A 16,156-nucleotide genomic window follows, 5' to 3' on the forward strand; every position below is an offset into this window, starting at 1 on the left:
AAGGGGGGTACAGCTGTGATGTCTGTGTAGGGGGATGGACATGTGAGTGATCAAATCTATTGAAGAACAAATTGAGTTCGTTCACCCACTTCTGGTCCCCCACCACCTGGGAGTCGGGCTTCTTGTGACCAGAGATGGTTTTAAGGCCTTTCCAAACTCCACTGACATTTTTCTGCTGTAGTTCTTCTTCCAGCTTCTTCCTGTAGCCAGCTTTCCCCTCTCTGATCTTCCTTCTCAGTTCTCTCTGCACAGCTTTCAGCTCATCCTTATCGCCCGATCTGAAGGCCCTCTTTTTCTTTTTTAGGAGAGCCTTTATGTCAGGATTTATCCATGGCTTATTGTTGGAGAAACACCGAACAGTCTTGGTGGGGACAGTGTTCTCCACACAGAAGTTGACATAATCCGTGATGCAATGAGTGAGACTGTCAATGTCCTCCCCATTAGGGTCACACAGTTCTTCCCACACTGTTGTTTCAAAACAGTCCTTTAGAGCCTCTTTAGTCTCCTTAGACCATTTCTTAACTGTGCGGGTGACTGCTGGTTCTCTGTGCACAAGGGGTTTGTACACCGGCAGAAGATGAACCAGATTGTGATCAGATCTTCCAAGGGGAGGGAGAGGTGATGAGTTATAAGCCTCCTTAGTGTTGGCATAAAACAAGTCCAGTATTTTATTGTCTCTGGTGTGGCAGGTTACATATTGTGTGAAGGTGGACAGAGTGGAGGATGGAGAAACATGATTAAAGTCTCCTGAGATGAGAAGGAGGGCTTGTGGGTGCTGTGTCTGCAGCCTGCACACAGCTGCGTGCAGGACGTCACAGGCAGCGTCAGCGTTAGCAGAGGGCGGGACATACGCAGCTATCGCGATAACGTGCGAGAATTCCCTCGGGAGATAGTACGGTCTCATGCTAACGGCTAACAGTTCAATGTTCTTACAGCAGATCTGTTCCTTAATAGCGATGTGCCCAGAGTTACACCATCTTTCATTCACAAATACTGCCAGTCCTCCTCCCTTCCTCTTACCGCTCTCCGCTGTCCTGTCCGCTCGGATGAGGTGAAAGCCGTCCAGAGATACGAGCGTGTCCGGGATGAGCGTGTTGAGCCAGGACTCTGTAAACACCATAACGCTACACTCCCGATACTCCCTCTGATGCCGCGTTAGCGCCGTCAGCTCGTCCATCTTATTGGTGAGAGATCTTACGTTCCCCATAACGATGGAAGGAAGAACCGGTTTATAACGTCTCTTTCTATCCCGACGTAGAGCTCCAGCCCGTCTCCCCCGCTTCCTCCTCCTCAGCTCGCGGGGGATGTCGTGCCTCTCATGCGGTAGCACAGCTGTGTTGCTAAGCGCTAACAGCTGATTCCTGGTGTAAACAATAGGAGCGTGGCTCCGCAAGGGATCTCCAGACACAGTCGTAAACAGCGAAAAAAATAGTGCAAAAACAATAACAAGCACAAGTTTGGTGTCCATTGTGCATAAAAACAAGTACAAACACTTAGCTAACAAAAAGGAAAAACTTAAGTACTTACAAGAAAGGAAAAAAGTAGAAAAAACTCAAACATGAGCAGGAGCTGTTGCAACAGGCAGCCACATCCGCGGCGCCAAAGATGCCGCTAAGCGCATGGCATGGAAGAGTGACTAGTCTGCATCTGATTTTCTTTTTGAGTCTTCTCAAACTGCACGTGGCACATTCCTTGAAGGTAACACTGTTTGGTCTTGGTGACATTAAGTAGAACAAGGGCCTTTCCATGAGATTAGAAGAATGGCCACTGTCCCTGTGTACAGCTCCTGTTTGGCTGGATTCTACCACTGAACCACCAATGCTGCACATTCCCAGCTTCAGACCTTCCTGGCTGAGATGGTGGAATTATGTTGCAGCGAGCAATATGAAAGGAGTTGCAAGCTACTTTTTGTTCCCTTGGCACCTGCTGGTTAAAGGGTATGCGTTGGCCGGGAATCTAACCCGGGTCAACTGCTTGGAAGGCAGCTATGCTCACCACTATACCACCAACGCAGGCGACAAAAGCACCACCCTGTTAGAACCCGTTGCTGCAAGCAAGTGCTGGTTTTGTCTTTGTGGCTCTGTGAAGGGGAGTTGGTCTCCAAGACTTGTTCTTTGGTGAGTAATTGTGCTAGGAGGTCTTTTAGCAGTCAGCTGATCTTTCTGCATCACATCAACAAAGAGAACAACTGCACAACAGCTTTCACCATCACCCCAGCTGTGTGCCACCACATTATTGGTCTATCAGGACTAGCAGAGAGCTTTCACACCCCTTTCCTCCAATGGCTGCACGGTGAGTTTGCTGATGTCACAGCTGGGATTCAGACAAAGAGCTTTTGAATTTCTGGAAAGGGAGGGGACCAGTAGAAGTGATCAAGTCCTGTGGATGAGTGGAGGCTCCCAGCAAGACCCAGGTTCATTTAAGTGGAATACTGCTTGGACTCCTTCTGCTGCACATTGCAAAGTTTCCAGGGATGCAAGGAGACTCTCATAGCCCTGTGGAAGCAGGAGAACACCTGGGTGCCTTTCTGCAAATCTGCTCTCTCATCTGTAAGTTTCATTTCAAAGTTTCATTGACCATGACTGAGATCTTTCTCACTTGTTGTACTGAATTAGTTTGGAGTGGGAGGCTTATGTTACTGAGCCAGTTTGGCCATTTAGCATAATGCAAAGGCTGCTTGTGGAAGCTGCAGTTTGTGCTTAGCTGTAGGGACTGGGTGCTTGTGTCTTGTGCCGTTTGCCTGGCTTCACACTTTGATGCCATGCTTTTGTGTTGCTGCAAGTGCTACTTTTGCTTTCTCTGCTTTAAAGGCACACAGACACGTGTTTGCTGCTTTAGCTTTTTGTTGTTGGTAAGCCCATGGCCCATGACTTAGTCAGTAGAATTGAGCCAGTTCTTTGGATGAGTGAAGCCTCTGATGAGTGCTGCAACACAAGTGGCACTGAGCTGAGGCATGCAGTTTCTGTAGTGTAGTGGTCATCACGTTCGCCTCACACGCGAAAGGTCCCCGGTTCGAAACCGGGCAGAAACAATGCTTACCCTTTATGCATCGCTTGATAACTTTCTGCCCATATTTGTGTTTTGAGTCCCTTTTTAATCCAGACACTAAGCTGCAGCCAGGAGGTGCTCGACTCAGTTTCTGTAGTGTAGTGGTCATCACGTTCGCTTTACACGCGAAAGGTCCCCGGTTCGAAACCGGGCAGAAGCAGCTGAGACTTTTTATGCTTCGCATGACAACATTCTTCCTTCATCTAGGTTTTGAATTTCAGTTTATTCCAGACACAAAGCTGCAGCCAGGAAGTGCCCCACTCAGTTAGTTTCTGTAGTGTAGTGGTCATCACGTTCGCCTAACACGCGAAAGGTCCCAGGTTCGAAGCCGGGCAGAAACATCTTTGCTGCAGGTGGCCTTTCTGTTCACCTCAAGTGGTGAGAGTTTCAGGGAGGTATGCCTAATCGATGCCCCTTTAGCTCGTCCTCGTTAGTATAGTGGACAGTATCTCCGCCTGTCACGCGGAAGACCGGGGTTCGATTCCCCGACGGAGAGACGGCACTGTTTTTGCCGCTAAGCGCATGGCATGGAAGAGTGACTAGTCTGCATCTGATTTTCTTTTTGAGTCTTCTCAAACTGCACGTGGCACATTCCTTGAAGGTAACACTGTTTGGTCTTGGTGACATTAAGTAGAAAAAGGGCCTTTCCATGAGATTAGAAGAATGGCCACTGTCCCTGTGTACAGCTCCTGTTTGGCTGGATTCTACCACTGAACCACCAATGCTGCACATGCCCAGCTTCAGACCTTCCTGGCTGAGATGGTGGAATTATGTTGCAGCGAGCAATATGAAAGGAGTTGCAAGCTACTTTTTGTTCACTTGGCACCTGCTGGTTAAAGGGTATGCGTTGGCCTGGAATCGAACCCGGGTCAACTGCTTGGAAGGCAGCTATGCTCACCACTATACCACCAACGCAGGCGACAAAAGCACCACCCTGTTAGAACCCGTTGCTGCAAGCAAGTGCTGGTTTTGTCTTTGTGGCTCTGTGAAGGGGAGTTGGTCTCCAAGACTTGTTCTTTGGTGAGTAATTGTGCTAGGAGGTCTTTTAGCAGTCAGCTGATCTCTCTGCATCACATCAACAAAGAGAACAACTGCACAACAGCTTTCACCATCACCCCAGCTGTGTGCCACCACATTATTGGTCTATCAGGACTAGCAGAGAGCTTTCACACCCCTTTCCTCCAATGGCTGCACGGTGAGTTTGCTGATGTCACAGCTGGGATTCAGACAAAGAGCTTTTAAATTTCTGGAAAGGGAGGGGACCAGTAGAAGTGATCAAGTCCTGTGGATGAGTGGAGGCTCCCAGCAAGACCCAGGTTCATTTTAGTGGAATACTGCTTGGACTCCTTCTGCTGCACATTGCAAAGTTTCCAGGGATGCAAGAAGACTCTCATAGCCCTGTGGAAGCAGGAGAACACCTGGGTGCCTTTCTGCAAATCTGCTCTCTCATCTGTAAGTTTCATTTCAAAGTTTCATTGACCATGACTGAGATCTTTCTCACTTGTTGTACTGAATTAGTTTGGAGTGGGTGGCTTATGTTACTGAGCCAGTTTGGCCATTTAGCATAATGCAAAGGCTGCTTGTGGAAGCTGCAGTTTGTGCTTAGCTGTAGGGACTGGGTGCTTGTGTCTTGTGCCGTTTGCCTGGCTTCACACTTTGATGCCATGCTTTTGTGTTGCTGCAAGTGCTACTTTTGCTTTCTCTGCTTTAAAGGCACACAGACACGTGTTTGCTGCTTTAGCTTTTTGTTGTTGGTAAGCCCATGGCCCATGACTTAGTCAGTAGAATTGAGCCAGTTCTTTGGATGAGTGAAGCCTCTGATGAGTGCTGCAACACAAGTGGCACTGAGCTGAGGCATGCAGTTTCTGTAGTGTAGTGGTCATCACGTTCGCCTCACACGCGAAAGGTCCCCGGTTCGAAACCGGGCAGAAACAATGCTTACCCTTTATGCATCGCTTGATAACTTTCTGCCCATATTTGTGTTTTGAGTCCCTTTTTAATCCAGACACTAAGCTGCAGCCAGGAGGTGCTAGACTCGGTTTCTGTAGTGTAGTGGTCATCACGTTCGCTTTACACGCGAAAGGTCCCCGGTTCGAAACCGGGCAGAAGCAGCTGAGACTTTTTATGCTTCGCATGACAACATTCTTCCTTCATCTAGGTTTTGAATTTCAGTTTATTCCAGACACAAAGCTGCAGCCAGGAAGTGCCCCACTCAGTTAGTTTCTGTAGTGTAGTGGTCATCACGTTCGCCTAACACGCGAAAGGTCCCCGGTTCGAAACCGGGCAGAAACATCTTTGCTGCAGGTGGCCTTTCTGTTCACCTCAAGTGGTGAGAGTTTCAGGGAGGTATGCCTAATCGATGCCCCTTTTGCTCGTCCTCGTTAGTATAGTGGACAGTATCTCCGCCTGTCACGCGGAAGACCGGGGTTCGATTCCCCGACGGGGAGACGGCATTGTTTTTGCCGCTAAGCGCATGGCATGGAAGAGTGACTAGTCTGCATCTGATTTTCTTTTTGAGTCTTCTCAAACTGCACGTGGCACATTCCTTGAAGGTAACACTGTTTGGTCTTGGTGACATTAAGTAGAACAAGGGCCTTTCCATGAGATTAGAAGAATGGCCACTGTCCCTGTGTACAGCTCCTGTTTGGCTGGATTCTACCACTGAACCACCAATGCTGCACATGCCCAGCTTCAGACCTTCCTGGCTGAGATGGTGGAATTATGTTGCAGCGAGCAATATGAAAGTAGTTGCAAGCTACTTTTTGTTCCCTTGGCACCTGCTGGTTAAAGGGTATGCGTTGGCCGGGAATCTAACCCGGGTCAACTGCTTGGAAGGCAGCTATGCTCACCACTATACCACCAACGCAGGCGACAAAAGCACCACCCTGTTAGAACCCGTTGCTGCAAGCAAGTGCTGGTTTTGTCTTTGTGGCTCTGTGAAGGGGAGTTGGTCTCCAAGACTTGTTCTTTGGTGAGTAATTGTGCTAGGAGGTCTTTTAGCAGTCAGCTGATCTCTCTGCATCACATCAACAAAGAGAACAACTGCACAACAGCTTTCACCATCACCCCAGCTGTGTGCCACCACATTATTGGTCTATCAGGACTAGCAGAGAGCTTTCACACCCCTTTCCTCCAATGGCTGCACGGTGAGTTTGCTGATGTCACAGCTGGGATTCAGACAAAGAGCTTTTGAATTTCTGGAAAGGGAGGGGACCAGTAGAAGTGATCAAGTCCTGTGGATGAGTGGAGGCTCCCAGCAAGACCCAGGTTCATTTTAGTGGAATACTGCTTGGACTCCTTCTGCTGCACATTGCAAAGTTTCCAGGGATGCAAGGAGACTCTCATAGCCCTGTGGAAGCAGGAGAACACCTGGGTGCCTTTCTGCAAATCTGCTCTCTCATCTGTAAGTTTCATTTCAAAGTTTCATTGACCATGACTGAGATCTTTCTCACTTGTTGTACTGAATTAGTTTGGAATGGGAGGCTTATGTTACTGAGCCAGTTTGGCCATTTAGCATAATGCAAAGGCTGCTTGTGGAAGCTGCAGTTTGTGCTTAGCTGTGGGGACTGGGTGCTTGTGTCTTGTGCCGTTTGCCTGGCTTCACACTTTGATGCCATGCTTTTGTGTTGCTGCAAGTGCTACTTTTGCTTTCTCTGCTTTAAAGGCACACAGACACGTGTTTGCTGCTTTAGCTTTTTGTTGTTGGTAAGCCCATGGCCCATGACTTAGTCAGTAGAATTGAGCCAGTTCTTTGGATGAGTGAAGCCTCTGATGAGTGCTGCAACACAAGTGGCACTGAGCTGAGGCATGCAGTTTCTGTAGTGTAGTGGTCATCACGTTCGCCTCACATGCGAAAGGTCTCCGGTTCGAAACCGGGCAGAAACAATGCTTACCCTTTCTGCATCGCTTGATAACTTTCTGCCCATATGTTTGTTTTGAGTCCCTTTTTAATCCAGACACTAAGCTGCAGCCAGGAGATGCCCATCTCAGTTTCTGTAGTGTAGTGGTCATCACGTTGGCTTTACACGCGAAAGGTCCCCGGTTCGAAACCGGGCAGAAGCAGCTGAGACTTTTTATGCTTCGCATGACAACATTCTTCCTTCATCTAGGTTTTGAATTTCAGTTTATTCCAGACACAAAGCTGCAGCCAGGAAGTGCCCCACTCAGTTAGTTTCTGTAGTGTAGTGGTCATCACGTTGGCTTTAAACGCGAAAGGTCCCCGGTTCGAAACCGGGCAGAAACATCTTTGCTGCAGGTGGCCTTTCTGTTCACCTCAAGTGGTGAGAGTTTCAGGGAGGTATGCCTAATCGATGCCCCTTTGGCTCGTCCTCGTTAGTATAGTGGACAGTATCTCCGCCTGTCACGCGGAAGACCGGGGTTCGATTCCCCGACGGGGAGACGGCATTGTTTTTGCCGCTAAGCGCATGGCATGGAAGAGTGACTAGTCTGCATCTGATTTTCTTTTTGAGTCTTCTCAAACTGCACGTGGCACATTCCTTGAAGGTAACTTTGTTTGGTCTTGGTGACATTAAGTAGAACAAGGGCCTTTCCATGAGATTAGAAGAATGGCCACTGTCCCTGTGTACAGCTCCTGTTTGGCTGGATTCTACCACTGAACCACCAATGCTGCACATGCCCAGCTTCAGACCTTCCTGGCTGAGATGGTGGAATTATGTTGCAGCGAGCAATATGAAAGGAGTTGCAAGCTACTTTTTGTTCCATTGGCACCTGCTGGTTAAAGGGTATGCGTTGGCCGGGAATCGAACCCGGGTCAACTGCTTGGAAGGCAGCTATGCTCACCACTATACCACCAACGCAGGCGACAAAAGCACCACCCTGTTAGAACCCGTTGCTGCAAGCAAGTGCTGGTTTTGTCTTTGTGGCTCTGTGAAGGGGAGTTGGTCTCCAAGACTTGTTCTTTGGTGAGTAATTGTGCTAGGAGGTCTTTTAGCAGTCAGCTGATCTCTCTGCATCACATCAACAAAGAGAACAACTGCACAACAGCTTTCACCATCACCCCAGCTGTGTGCCACCACATTATTGGTCTATCAGGACTAGCAGAGAGCTTTCACACCCCTTTCCTCCAATGGCTGCACGGTGAGTTTGCTGATGTCACAGCTGGGATTCAGACAAAGAGCTTTTAAATTTCTGGAAAGGGAGGGGACCAGTAGAAGTGATCAAGTCCTGTGGATGAGTGGAGGCTCCCAGCAAGACCCAGGTTCATTTTAGTGGAATACTGCTTGGACTCCTTCTGCTGCACATTGCAAAGTTTCCAGGGATGCAAGAAGACTCTCATAGCCCTGTGGAAGCAGGAGAACACCTGGGTGCCTTTCTGCAAATCTGCTCTCTCATCTGTAAGTTTCATTTCAAAGTTTCATTGACCATGACTGAGATCTTTCTCACTTGTTGTACTGAATTAGTTTGGAGTGGGTGGCTTATGTTACTGAGCCAGTTTGGCCATTTAGCATAATGCAAAGGCTGCTTGTGGAAGCTGCAGTTTGTGCTTAGCTGTAGGGACTGGGTGCTTGTGTCTTGTGCCGTTTGCCTGGCTTCACACTTTGATGCCATGCTTTTGTGTTGCTGCAAGTGCTACTTTTGCTTTCTCTGCTTTAAAGGCACACAGACACGTGTTTGCTGCTTTAGCTTTTTGTTGTTGGTAAGCCCATGGCCCATGACTTAGTCAGTAGAATTGAGCCAGTTCTTTGGATGAGTGAAGCCTCTGATGAGTGCTGCAACACAAGTGGCACTGAGCTGAGGCATGCAGTTTCTGTAGTGTAGTGGTCATCACGTTCGCCTCACACGCGAAAGGTCCCCGGTTCGAAACCGGGCAGAAACAATGCTTACCCTTTATGCATCGCTTGATAACTTTCTGCCCATATTTGTGTTTTGAGTCCCTTTTTAATCCAGACACTAAGCTGCAGCCAGGAGGTGCTAGACTCAGTTTCTGTAGTGTAGTGGTCATCACGTTCGCTTTACACGCGAAAGGTCCCCGGTTCGAAACCGGGCAGAAACATCTTTGCTGCAGGTGGCCTTTCTGTTCACCTCAAGTGGAAGAGTGACTAGTCTGCATCTGATTTTCTTTTTGAGTCTTCTCAAACTGCACGTGGCACATTCCTTGAAGGTAACACTGTTTGGTCTTGGTGACATTAAGTAGAACAAGGGCCTTTCCATGAGATTAGAAGAATGGCCACTGTCCCTGTGTACAGCTCCTGTTTGGCTGGATTCTACCACTGAACCACCAATGCTGCACATGCCCAGCTTCAGACCTTCCTGGCTGAGATGGTGGAATTATGTTGCAGCGAGCAATATGAAAGGAGTTGCAAGCTACTTTTTGTTCCCTTGGCACCTGCTGGTTAAAGGGTATGCGTTGGCCGGGAATCGAACCCGGGTCAACTGCTTGGAAGGCAGCTATGCTCACCACAATACCACCAACGCAGGCGACAAAAGCCCCACCCTGTTAGAACCCGTTGCTGCAAGCAAGTGCTGGTTTTGTCTTTGTGGCTCTGTGAAGGGGAGTTGGTCTCCAAGACTTGTTCTTTGGTGAGTAATTGTGCTAGGAGGTCTTTTAGCAGTCAGCTGATCTCTCTGCATCACATCAACAAAGAGAACAACTGCACAACAGCTTTCACCATCACCACAGCTGTGTGCCACCACATTATTGGTCTATCAGGACTAGCAGAGAGCTTTCACACCCCTTTCCTCCAATAGCTGCACGGTGAGTTTGCTGATGTCACAGCTGGGATTCAGACAAAGAGCTTTTGAATTTCTGGAAAGGGAGGGGACCAGTAGAAGTGATCAAGTCCTGTGGATGAGTGGAGGCTCCCAGCAAGACCCAGGTTCATTTTAGTGGAATACCGCTTGGACTCCTTCTGCTGCACATTGCAAAGTTTCCAGGGATGCAAGGAGACTCTCATAGCCCTGTGGAAGCAGGAGAACACCTGGGTGCCTTTCTGCAAATCTGCTCTCTCATCTGTAAGTTTCATTTCAAAGTTTCATTGACCATGACTGAGATCTTTCTCACTTGTTGTACTGAATTAGTTTGGAGTGGGAGGCTTATGTTACTGAGCCAGTTTGAGTGAAGCCTCTGATGAGTGCTGCAACACAAGTGGCACTGAGCTGAGGCGTGCAGTTTCTGTAGTGTAGTGGTCATCACGTTCGCTTTACACGCGAAAGGTCCCCGGTTCGAAACCGGGCAGAAGCAGCTGAGACTTTTTATGCTTCGCATGACAACATTCTTCCTTCATCTAGGTTTTGAATTTCAGTTTATTCCAGACACAAAGCTGCAGCCAGGAAGTGCCCCACTCAGTTAGTTTCTGTAGTGTAGTGGTCATCACGTTCGCCTAACACGCGAAAGGTCCCCGGTTCGAAACCGGGCAGAAACATCTTTGCTGCAGGTGGCCTTTCTGTTCACCTCAAGTGGTGAGAGTTTCAGGGAGGTATGCCTAATCGATGCCCCTTTTGCTCGTCCTCGTTAGTATAGTGGACAGTATCTCCGCCTGTCACGCGGAAGACCGGGGTTCGATTCCCCGACGGGGAGACGGCATTGTTTTTGCCGCTAAGCGCATGGCATGGAAGAGTGACTAGTCTGCATCTGATTTTCTTTTTGAGTCTTCTCAAACTGCACGTGGCACATTCCTTGAAGGTAACACTGTTTGGTCTTGGTGACATTAAGTAGAACAAGGGCCTTTCCATGAGATTAGAAGAATGGCCACTGTCCCTGTGTACAGCTCCTGTTTGGCTGGATTCTACCACTGAACCACCAATGCTGCACATGCCCAGCTTCAGACCTTCCTGGCTGAGATGGTGGAATTATGTTACAGCGAGCAATGTGAAAGGAGTTGCAAGCTACTTTTTGTTCACTTGGCACCTGCTGGTTAAAGGGTATGCGTTGGCCAGGAATCGAACCCGGGTCAACTGCTTGGAAGGCAGCTATGCTCACCACTATACCACCAACGCAGGCGACAAAAGCACCACCCTGTTAGAACCCGTTGCTGCAAGCAAGTGCTGGTTTTGTCTTTGTGGCTCTGTGAAGGGGAGTTGGTCTCCAAGACTTGTTCTTTGGTGAGTAATTGTGCTAGGAGGTCTTTTAGCAGTCAGCTGATCTCTCTGCATCACATCAACAAAGAGAACAACTGCACAACAGCTTTCACCATCACCCCAGCTGTGTGCCACCACATTATTGGTCTATCAGGACTAGCAGAGAGCTTTCACACCCCTTTCCTCCAATGGCTGCACGGTGAGTTTGCTGATGTCACAGCTGGGATTCAGACAAAGAGCTTTTGAATTTCTGGAAAGGGAGGGGACCAGTAGAAGTGATCAAGTCCTGTGGATGAGTGGAGGCTCCCAGCAAGACCCAGGTTCATTTTAGTGGAATACTGCTTGGACTCCTTCTGCTGCACATTGCAAAGTTTCCAGGGATGCAAGGAGACTCTCATAGCCCTGTGGAAGCAGGAGAACACCTGGGTGCCTTTCTGCAAATCTGCTCTCTCATCTGTAAGTTTCATTTCAAAGTTTCATTGACCATGACTGAGATCTTTCTCACTTGTTGTACTGAATTAGTTTGGAATGGGAGGCTTATGTTACTGAGCCAGTTTGGCCATTTAGCATGAAGCAAAGGCTGCTTGTGGAAGATGCAGTTTGTGCTTAGCTGTGGGGACTGGGTGCTTGTGTCTTGTGCCGTTTGCCTGGCTTCACACTTTGATGCCATGCTTTTGTGTTGCTGCAAGTGCTACTTTTGCTTTCTCTGCTTTAAAGGCACACAGACACGTGTTTGCTGCTTTAGCTTTTTGTTGTTGGTAAGCCCATGGCCCATGACTTAGTCAGTAGAATTGAGCCAGTTCTTTGGATGAGTGAAGCCTCTGATGAGTGCTGCAACACAAGTGGCACTGAGCTGAGGCATGCAGTTTCTGTAGTGTAGTGGTCATCACGTTCGCCTCACACGCGAAAGGTCCCCGGTTCGAAACCGGGCAGAAACAATGCTTACCCTTTATGCATCGCTTGATAACTTTCTGCCCATATTTGTGTTTTGAGTCCCTTTTTAATCCAGACACTAAGCTGCAGCCAGGAGGTGCTAGACTCAGTTTCTGTAGTGTAGTGGTCATCACGTTCGCTTTACACGCGAAAGGTCCTCGGTTCGAAACCGGGCAGAAGCAGCTGAGACTTTTTATGCTTCGCATGACAACATTCTTCCTTCATCTAGGTTTTGAATTTCAGTTTATTCCAGACACAAAGCTGCAGCCAGGAAGTGCCCCACTCAGTTAGTTTCTGTAGTGTAGTGGTCATCACGTTCGCCTAACACGCGAAAGGTCCCCGGTTCGAAACCGGGCAGAAACATCTTTGCTGCAGGTGGCCTTTCTGTTCACCTCAAGTGGTGAGAGTTTCAGGGAGGTATGCCTAATCGATGCCCCTTTTGCTCGTCCTCGTTAGTATAGTGGACAGTATCTCCGCCTGTCACGCGGAAGACCGGGGTTCGATTCCCCGACGGGGAGACGGCATTGTTTTTGCCGCTAAGCGCATGGCATGGAAGAGTGACTAGTCTGCATCTGATTTTCTTTTTGAGTCTTCTCAAACTGCACGTGGCACATTCCTTGAAGGTAACACTGTTTGGTCTTGGTGACATTAAGTAGAACAAGGGCCTTTCCATGAGATTAGAAGAATGGCCACTGTCCCTGTGTACAGCTCCTGTTTGGCTGGATTCTACCACTGAACCACCAATGCTGCACATGCCCAGCTTCAGACCTTCCTGGCTGAGATGGTGGAATTATGTTACAGCGAGCAATGTGAAAGGAGTTGCAAGCTACTTTTTGTTCACTTGGCACCTGCTGGTTAAAGGGTATGCGTTGGCCAGGAATCGAACCCGGGTCAACTGCTTGGAAGGCAGCTATGCTCACCACTATACCACCAACGCAGGCGACAAAAGCACCACCCTGTTAGAACCCGTTGCTGCAAGCAAGTGCTGGTTTTGTCTTTGTGGCTCTGTGAAGGGGAGTTGGTCTCCAAGACTTGTTCTTTGGTGAGTAATTGTGCTAGGAGGTCTTTTAGCAGTCAGCTGATCTCTCTGCATCACATCAACAAAGAGAACAACTGCACAACAGCTTTCACCATCACCACAGCTGTGTGCCACCACATTATTGGTCTATCAGGACTAGCAGAGAGCTTTCACACCCCTTTCCTCCAATGGCTGCACGGTGAGTTTGCTGATGTCACAGCTGGGATTCAGACAAAGAGCTTTTGAATTTCTGGAAAGGGAGGGGACCAGTAGAAGTGATCAAGTCCTGTGGATGAGTGCAGGCTCCCAGCAAGACCCAGGTTCATTTTAGTGGAATACTGCTTGGACTACTTCTGCTGCACATTGCAAAGTTTCCAGGGATGCAAGGAGACTCTCATAGCCCTGTGGAAGCAGGAGAACACCTGGGTGCCTTTCTGCAAATCTGCTCTCTCATCTGTAAGTTTCATTTCAAAGTTTCATTGACCATGACTGAGATCTTTCTCACTTGTTGTACTGAATTAGTTTGGAGTGGGAGGCTTATGTTACTGAGCCAGTTTGGCCATTTAGCATAAAGCAAAGGCTGCTTGTGGAAGCTGCAGTTTGTGCTTAGCTGTAGGGACTGGGTGCTTGTGTCTTGTGCCGTTTGCCTGGCTTCACACTTTGATGCCATGCTTTTGTGTTGCTGCAAGTGCTACTTTTGCTTTCTCTGCTTTAAAGGCACACAGACACGTGTTTGCTGCTTTAGCTTTTTGTTGTTGGTAAGCCCATGGCCCATGACTTAGTCAGTAGAATTGAGCCAGTTCTTTGGATGAGTGAAGCCTCTGATGAGTGCTGCAACACAAGTGGCACTGAGCCGAGGCATCCAGTTTCTGTAGTGTAGTGGTCATCACGTTAGCTTTACACGCGAAAGGTCCCCGGTTCGAAACCGGGAAGAAGCAGCTGAGACTTTTTATGCTTCGCATGACAACATTCTTCCTTCATCTAGGTTTTGAATTTCAGTTTATTCCAGACACAAAGCTGCAGCCAGGAAGTGCCCCACTCAGTTAGTTTCTGTAGTGTAGTGGTCATCACGTTCGCCTAACACGCGAAAGGTCCCCGGTTCGAAACCGGGCAGAAACATCTTTGCTGCAGGTGGCTTTTCTGTTCACCTCAAGTGGTGAGAGTTTCAGGGAGGTATGCCTAATCGATGCCCCTTTTGCTCGTCCTCGTTAGTATGGTGGACAGTATCTCCGCCTGTCACGCGGAAGACCGGGGTTCGATTCCCCGACGGGGAGACGGCGTTGTTTTTGCCGCTAAGCGCATGGCATGGAAGAGTGACTAGTCTGCATCTGATTTTCTTTTTGAGTCTTCTCAAACTGCACGTGGCACATTCCTTGAAGGTAACACTGTTTGGTCTTGGTGACATTAAGTAGAACAAGGGCCTTTCCATGAGATAAGAAGAATGGCCACTGTCCCTGTGTACAGCTCCTGTTTGGCTCTATTTCAGATTGCCTCAGATGCTCACCACTATACCACCAACGCAGGCGACAAAAGCACCACCCTGTTAGAACCCGTTGCTGCAAGCAAGTGCTGGTTTTGTCTTTGTGGCTCTGTGAAGGGGAGTTGGTCTCCAAGACTTGTTCTTTGGTGAGTAATTGTGCTAGGAGGTCTTTTAGCAGTCAGCTGATCTCTCTGCATCACATCAACAAAGAGAACAACTGCACAACAGCTTTCACCATCACCACAGCTGTGTGCCACCACATTATTGGTCTATCAGGACTAGCAGAGAGCTTTCACACCCCTTTCTTCCAATAGCTGCACGGTGAGTTTGCTGATGTCACAGCTGGGATTCAGACAAAGAGCTTTTGAATTTCTGGAAAGGGAGGGGACCAGTAGAAGTGATCAAGTCCTGTGGATGAGTGGAGGCTCCCAGCAAGACCCAGGTTCATTTTAGTGGAATACTGCTTGGACTCCTTCTGCTGCACATTGCAAAGTTTCCAGGGATGCAAGGAGACTCTCATAGCCCTGTGGAAGCAGGAGAACACCTGGGTGCCTTTCTGCAAATCTGCTCTCTCATCTGTAAGTTTCATTTCAAAGTTTCATTGACCATGACTGAGATCTTTCTCACTTGTTGTACTGAATTAGTTTGGAGTGGGAGGCTTATGTTACTGAGCCAGTTTGGCCATTTAGCATAAAGCAAAGGCTGCTTGTGGAAGCTGCAGTTTGTGCTTAGCTGTAGGGACTGGGTGCTTGTGTCTTGTGCCGTTTGCCTGGCTTCACACTTTGATGCCATACTTTTGTGTTGCTGCAAGTGCTACTTTTGCTTTCTCTGCTTTAAAGGCACACAGACACGTGTTTGCTGCTTTAGCTTTTTGTTGTTGGTAAGCCCATGGCCCATGACTTAGTCAGTAGAATTGAGCCAGTTCTTTGGATGAGTGAAGCCTCTGATGAGTGCTGCAACACAAGTGGCACTGAGCTGAGGCATGCAGTTTCTGTAGTGTAGTGGTCATCACGTTCGCCTCACACGCGAAAGGTCCCTGTTTCGAAACCGGGCAGAAACAATGCTTACCCTTTATGCATCGCTTGATAACTTTCTGCCCATATGTGTGTTTTGAGTCCCTTTTTAATCCAGACACTAAGCTGCAGCCAGGAGGTGCCCAACTCAGTTTCTGTAGTGTAGTGGTCATCACGTTGGCTTTACACGCGAAAGGTCCCCGGTTCGAAACCGGGCAGAAGCAGCTGAGACTTTTTATGCTTCGCATGACAACATTCTTCCTTCATCTAGGTTTTGAATTTCAGTTTATTCCAGACACAAAGCCGCAGCCAGGAAATGCCCCACTCAGTTAGTTTCTGTAGTGTAGTGGTCATCACGTTCGCCTAACACGCGAAAGGTCCCCGGTTCGAAACCGGGCAGAAACATCTTTGCTGCAGGTGGCCTTTCTGTTCACCTCAAGTGGTGAGAGTTTCAGGGAGGTATGCCTAATCGATGCCCCTTTTGCTCGTCCTCGTTAGTATAGTGGACAGTATCTCAGCAGTCAGCTGATCTCTCTGCATCACATCAACAAAGAGAACAACTGCACAACAGCTTTCACCATCACCCCAGCTGTGTGCCACCACATTATTGGTCTATCAGGACTAGCA

The 16,156-nt window shown here is 48.5% G+C and overlaps 26 non-coding genes across 26 annotated transcripts; 21 read left to right on the forward strand and 5 right to left on the reverse strand.

Moving 5' to 3' along the window:
• Positions 1-1,940: 1,940 nt before the first annotated feature.
• Positions 1,941-2,012, reverse strand: trnag-ucc (transfer RNA glycine (anticodon UCC)). The gene has a single exon. It is a non-coding gene; the product is annotated as a tRNA-Gly (tRNA).
• Positions 2,013-2,958: 946 nt separating this feature from the next.
• trnav-cac (transfer RNA valine (anticodon CAC)) lies at positions 2,959-3,031 on the forward strand. Its single transcript has one exon. It is a non-coding gene; the product is annotated as a tRNA-Val (tRNA).
• A 104-nt stretch (positions 3,032-3,135) lies between these two features.
• On the forward strand, positions 3,136-3,208 carry trnav-uac (transfer RNA valine (anticodon UAC)). The gene has a single exon. It is a non-coding gene; the product is annotated as a tRNA-Val (tRNA).
• Positions 3,209-4,909: 1,701 nt separating this feature from the next.
• trnav-cac (transfer RNA valine (anticodon CAC)) lies at positions 4,910-4,982 on the forward strand. Its single transcript has one exon. It is a non-coding gene; the product is annotated as a tRNA-Val (tRNA).
• Positions 4,983-5,086: 104 nt separating this feature from the next.
• On the forward strand, positions 5,087-5,159 carry trnav-uac (transfer RNA valine (anticodon UAC)). Its single transcript has one exon. It is a non-coding gene; the product is annotated as a tRNA-Val (tRNA).
• A 108-nt stretch (positions 5,160-5,267) lies between these two features.
• On the forward strand, positions 5,268-5,340 carry trnav-aac (transfer RNA valine (anticodon AAC)). Its single transcript has one exon. It is a non-coding gene; the product is annotated as a tRNA-Val (tRNA).
• Positions 5,341-5,423: 83 nt separating this feature from the next.
• On the forward strand, positions 5,424-5,495 carry trnad-guc (transfer RNA aspartic acid (anticodon GUC)). Its single transcript has one exon. It is a non-coding gene; the product is annotated as a tRNA-Asp (tRNA).
• Positions 5,496-5,842: 347 nt separating this feature from the next.
• trnag-ucc (transfer RNA glycine (anticodon UCC)) lies at positions 5,843-5,914 on the reverse strand. Its single transcript has one exon. It is a non-coding gene; the product is annotated as a tRNA-Gly (tRNA).
• A 1,123-nt stretch (positions 5,915-7,037) lies between these two features.
• trnav-uac (transfer RNA valine (anticodon UAC)) lies at positions 7,038-7,110 on the forward strand. Its single transcript has one exon. It is a non-coding gene; the product is annotated as a tRNA-Val (tRNA).
• Positions 7,111-7,218: 108 nt separating this feature from the next.
• trnal-uaa (transfer RNA leucine (anticodon UAA)) lies at positions 7,219-7,291 on the forward strand. The gene has a single exon. It is a non-coding gene; the product is annotated as a tRNA-Leu (tRNA).
• Positions 7,292-7,374: 83 nt separating this feature from the next.
• On the forward strand, positions 7,375-7,446 carry trnad-guc (transfer RNA aspartic acid (anticodon GUC)). Its single transcript has one exon. It is a non-coding gene; the product is annotated as a tRNA-Asp (tRNA).
• A 347-nt stretch (positions 7,447-7,793) lies between these two features.
• trnag-ucc (transfer RNA glycine (anticodon UCC)) lies at positions 7,794-7,865 on the reverse strand. Its single transcript has one exon. It is a non-coding gene; the product is annotated as a tRNA-Gly (tRNA).
• Positions 7,866-8,811: 946 nt separating this feature from the next.
• Positions 8,812-8,884, forward strand: trnav-cac (transfer RNA valine (anticodon CAC)). The gene has a single exon. It is a non-coding gene; the product is annotated as a tRNA-Val (tRNA).
• Positions 8,885-8,988: 104 nt separating this feature from the next.
• On the forward strand, positions 8,989-9,061 carry trnav-uac (transfer RNA valine (anticodon UAC)). The gene has a single exon. It is a non-coding gene; the product is annotated as a tRNA-Val (tRNA).
• A 1,115-nt stretch (positions 9,062-10,176) lies between these two features.
• trnav-uac (transfer RNA valine (anticodon UAC)) lies at positions 10,177-10,249 on the forward strand. The gene has a single exon. It is a non-coding gene; the product is annotated as a tRNA-Val (tRNA).
• Positions 10,250-10,357: 108 nt separating this feature from the next.
• trnav-aac (transfer RNA valine (anticodon AAC)) lies at positions 10,358-10,430 on the forward strand. Its single transcript has one exon. It is a non-coding gene; the product is annotated as a tRNA-Val (tRNA).
• An 83-nt stretch (positions 10,431-10,513) lies between these two features.
• trnad-guc (transfer RNA aspartic acid (anticodon GUC)) lies at positions 10,514-10,585 on the forward strand. The gene has a single exon. It is a non-coding gene; the product is annotated as a tRNA-Asp (tRNA).
• Positions 10,586-10,932: 347 nt separating this feature from the next.
• trnag-ucc (transfer RNA glycine (anticodon UCC)) lies at positions 10,933-11,004 on the reverse strand. The gene has a single exon. It is a non-coding gene; the product is annotated as a tRNA-Gly (tRNA).
• Positions 11,005-11,950: 946 nt separating this feature from the next.
• Positions 11,951-12,023, forward strand: trnav-cac (transfer RNA valine (anticodon CAC)). The gene has a single exon. It is a non-coding gene; the product is annotated as a tRNA-Val (tRNA).
• Positions 12,024-12,127: 104 nt separating this feature from the next.
• On the forward strand, positions 12,128-12,200 carry trnav-uac (transfer RNA valine (anticodon UAC)). The gene has a single exon. It is a non-coding gene; the product is annotated as a tRNA-Val (tRNA).
• A 108-nt stretch (positions 12,201-12,308) lies between these two features.
• Positions 12,309-12,381, forward strand: trnav-aac (transfer RNA valine (anticodon AAC)). The gene has a single exon. It is a non-coding gene; the product is annotated as a tRNA-Val (tRNA).
• Positions 12,382-12,464: 83 nt separating this feature from the next.
• Positions 12,465-12,536, forward strand: trnad-guc (transfer RNA aspartic acid (anticodon GUC)). The gene has a single exon. It is a non-coding gene; the product is annotated as a tRNA-Asp (tRNA).
• A 347-nt stretch (positions 12,537-12,883) lies between these two features.
• On the reverse strand, positions 12,884-12,955 carry trnag-ucc (transfer RNA glycine (anticodon UCC)). The gene has a single exon. It is a non-coding gene; the product is annotated as a tRNA-Gly (tRNA).
• A 1,127-nt stretch (positions 12,956-14,082) lies between these two features.
• Positions 14,083-14,155, forward strand: trnav-aac (transfer RNA valine (anticodon AAC)). Its single transcript has one exon. It is a non-coding gene; the product is annotated as a tRNA-Val (tRNA).
• Positions 14,156-15,680: 1,525 nt separating this feature from the next.
• On the forward strand, positions 15,681-15,753 carry trnav-uac (transfer RNA valine (anticodon UAC)). The gene has a single exon. It is a non-coding gene; the product is annotated as a tRNA-Val (tRNA).
• Positions 15,754-15,861: 108 nt separating this feature from the next.
• On the forward strand, positions 15,862-15,934 carry trnav-aac (transfer RNA valine (anticodon AAC)). Its single transcript has one exon. It is a non-coding gene; the product is annotated as a tRNA-Val (tRNA).
• The last annotated feature ends 222 nt before the right edge of the window (positions 15,935-16,156 follow it).

This window comes from Trichomycterus rosablanca, unplaced genomic scaffold (genome assembly GCF_030014385.1).
Source record: "Trichomycterus rosablanca isolate fTriRos1 unplaced genomic scaffold, fTriRos1.hap1 scaffold_95, whole genome shotgun sequence".
NCBI classification, from domain to species: domain Eukaryota; kingdom Metazoa; phylum Chordata; class Actinopteri; order Siluriformes; family Trichomycteridae; genus Trichomycterus; species Trichomycterus rosablanca.